The sequence below is a fragment of the Grammomys surdaster genome, unplaced genomic scaffold (assembly GCF_004785775.1).
Source record: "Grammomys surdaster isolate TR1022 unplaced genomic scaffold, NIH_TR_1.0 126313, whole genome shotgun sequence".
Taxonomy (NCBI): Eukaryota; Metazoa; Chordata; class Mammalia; order Rodentia; family Muridae; genus Grammomys; species Grammomys surdaster.
In genome coordinates, this window is record NW_021621113.1 from 8,925,391 (window position 1) to 8,929,319 (window position 3,929).

Sequence of the window (3,929 nt, forward strand, 5' to 3'; positions counted from 1 at the left end):
CTGGACTGCTGGCTGCTGGTTGCTGGTTGCTGGTTGCTGGTTGCTGGATTGCTGGATTGCTGGTTGCTGGTTGCTGGATTGCTGGTTGCTGGTTACTGGTTGGAGATATAAAGATGGTGAAGATTGGACTTACCCCTAGGAACCTGAAGCCCCTAACCAGCAGGAAGTATTCTGAAGAGGTCTATACCCCTCTTCCCTTTAACTTTCTTTCTCTCCTACCTAGTGTTGAGGGGTTCAAAGGGATTAGGGTGGAATAGGGGTGGGGAAGGGTGTTAGATAATAGAACTTAATAAAGAACCCAAAAAGTTCAGTTATAAGTGGCATCTAACATAGAGGTAGGCAGAACGAGACACATGATTTCTAATGCCATAGAGGAGTGGCAAGGGAAGAAGAAATGACTATTCTGCTTCAGGACATCACCAAAAAGTTTATTGCTGCTGCTGGCTCTGGGTTCTCTCCCACTCTGCTCCCAGAGGGGATTTCTGTTTCTTCTTCTTCATCATCATTTTCTCCCTGCACTCCATTTCAAAGAAGACTGGGAGAATGGCGGGCAGTTGGAAAAGTTGCGAGTGGATATGGAGGGATCCGAGAAACAAACAAAAGAATGAAATGGGAAAACCAGAAGGGTCTCTGTTCCCTCGGTTTTGAAAGGGTCGCATAATTGCCTGTGCAACTGGAAAGGCTGTTACAGGTGGAGATGGAAGCACTTGAGAAGCAAGTAGCACTGGAACAGTGGGAACAAAAAGGCTCAGATATGGTGACTGACAGCAGGAGCTTCTCACAGAATGAAAGAGGGAAGCCAGCTGGGCTAGAAGGCAGATCCTGGCTCTACCCTGTGCCTTTCACTTTTGATCTCAAGTCCCCAAAGACCCTGGAAGGGGCAAGGAGCCAGGAAAAAGCAGGAGGCCCTGAGAGTGACGGGATTAAAGAAAAACAGCTTCAAGAGAAAGAGTTAATCTTGAGCCAAGTGCACTGCCAGAGGAGGGGCCTGCGGTTACAAAATCACCACCGGCTTTCTGATTGTAATTGTGCAGCACATGGCTGCTAGTGACGTTAATCACCATTATGATGGGATAATGTGGTGTCCTATAGAAATGGTAGATCTGAGGCACTTTAAAGATGCTATTAGTTCATATAGAATGCGTTCTCCTTATGTTAAACAAATAGTAAGTCACACTGGGCTACCCGTAATAGAGTTATTCCCCAAGAGTGGAAATGTTTGTTAACTGCCAACCCCAACTAAATGTTTGCCTTTATACGAGTTGCCTTGGTCATGGTGTCTCTTCACAGCAATAAAATTATAGCTAAGAGAGAAGTTGGTACCAGGGCCTGGAGCATTGCTATGATAGGCCTGACCATGCTTTTGTTTTGAGGAATATGGATTTTGGGACTTTCGAAAACAGAGGAATGTTTCATCTGTAGCTTAACAGGCCATACTAGTAGAAACATGAAGGTCAGCAGTGCTGAGGGTGGTTTGAACTGTGGTAGCCTGGCTCAACAGGTTTCAGAGGAGAAAATTTGTAATATGTGGCCTAGAGACTGTTCTTGTGATATTTTGGCGAAGAATGTAGCTGCTTTTTGCCCTTGTCTGAAGAGTCTGCCTGGATAAATTGAAGAGATTTAGATTAATTGCACTGAGAAAGGAAATCTCAAAAAAAGTCTACAGTGGACTTTCTCCTGTGGTTCACTGTTACTAAGAGTATTTTGATCAAGGGTAGCAAGCATGGAAAGGAAAAATACAGAATGTATGATTCAAGGATTAAAGGATGAAGAGGAAGTCAAATGGAGCTAAATTCTGTGTTCAAGAAGATAACCAGATTAAAGATATTAAATTGAATTAGAAAGTAGTGGCCTCAGGACAAGACCCCACCCAGCTAAGCTTCCATCTTGTGAAAAGGAATTAAAAGCTTTTGTCCAGGCATCGTGGCACATGCCTTTAATCCCAGCATTCAGGAAATAGAGGCAAGCAGATCTCTGAGTTCAAGGCCAGCCTGGTCTACAGAGAAGTACCAGGTAAAGGAAAGCTAGGTACCTGTGATTGAGACCAGCATTGCTGAAGTGAAATCTTCTAGGAAGTGTTTCTGGGAGCACAAAGAGGCTGTGTTCCAGAGATAGCCAAGGTTGTACCTCATACTGCAGCTGGACTTGGTAATGTGTAAGAGTCACCCAGGTGGTATTGTATTTGAAGGGATGAAGGGGTCATAGAGAGCAGCTGAGGCTTGGCTCTCTGAGAAGCCGGGGAAGGCCATTGGTGGAGGTGCAGCCTCAGTTGCAATTGATAGCCCAGGACTGAAGAGGCCATGCAAATGATTTGAGGCTTGGTACCATGAAGAGAGCCTATGAGAGGCTATTGGTGAAAGTGCAGCCTAAGCCAGACAGTACTGGCACACGCCTTTAATCCCAGCACTTGGGAGGCAGAGGCAGGTGGATTTCTGAGTTCGAGAGTTCGAGGCCAGCCTGGTCTACAGAGTGAGTTCCAGGACAGCCAGGACTACACAGAGAAACCCTGTCTCGAAAAACCAAAAAAAAAAAAAAAAAAAGAAAGAAAGAAAGAAAGAAAGTGCAGTCTAGTTGCATCAAAAGACTCCAGGGTATTGGAGATGCCAGTATCAGGGCATGACCACCAAGAACAGCAACAACAGTGGAGTGGAGTCTGCCAGAGCCTAGAATGTTATACAGGGCAGAGCTGGATCCCAGATATTGGAATAAGAAGCTGTAAAGTTGAAGTTGCCTTGAAGAGCCCAAGATCTTAGAGATGCCAGAGTTATGGGATACCTGCCGAGGAAAGCTGCCAACAGGGAGTGGAACCGGCCCCAAAGAAAGAACTGTGTTGCAATCAACAAAGATGAAAGGAGATCTAAAGAACATTTTGACATCAGACGTGGGGATGCAGAGCTGGGAATTTGCCCAGCTTGTTTCTTGTCTCGCTTTGGCCCAGTGTCTCCTCACTGTGCTCTCCTCAATATGTTTTGGAACACTAATGTATATCCTGTGCCATGATATGTTGGAAGTATGTGATCTGCCTTTTTATTGTGATTTATAGGGGATTAGAGTTAACTGCTTGCATGAAGAGCTCAGAAAAGACTTTGAACTTTGGACTTTTTTTTTTTAAAAAAAAGATGTATTTATTTTATGTATATGAGTACACTGTAGCTATCTTCAGGCCCATCAGAAGAGGGCATCAGATCCCATTACAGATGGTTGTGAGCCACCATGTGGTTGCTGGGAATTGAACTCAGGAAGAGCAACTAGTGCTCATAATCTCTGAGCTGTCTCTCCAGCCCAAACTTTGAACTTTTAAATATTGTTGAGACTGTGATAGGCTTTGGGGCCTTTTGAAGTTGGACTATGTAGGACCATGAAAGGACAGCATGGTTTCTGATCGAGCACCAGCTAGAAATCACCAGAGATGCCAGGTGATCCTAAGCGACGGTATACGTTCGCCATGTTCCTAAACTCTAGGATCCTGACAAGAGACCTCCATAAATCCGTGCCTTTTGCCAGGCAGTGGTGGTGTACGCCTTTAATCCCAGCACTTGAGAGACAGAGGCAGGCGGATTTCTGAGTTCGAGGCCAGCCTGGTCTACAGAGTGAGTTCCAGGACAGCCAGGGCTACACAGATAAACCCTGCCTTGAAAAACAAAAAACAAAGAACAAAAAAAAAAAAAAAAAATCTGTGCCTTTCAGTCACGTAGGACAACGCCCACTAGCCCCTCCACAGATAGAGGACTTGACTACAGGTCACAGAGCCTCAAGACAGATCTCCATATTAATGAGGTACTTAAAGGCCAGAGGGTCATAGCCAAGTAAACATTCCTTCCCAGACTCTCCTCCCTGCAAAAGGTATTTAACCTCAGGCCCGCCCTGAAAATACTGGGGTATAGTTTTCATCTTTTTGCCATGACAATAAACATTTTAAGACCATGGGC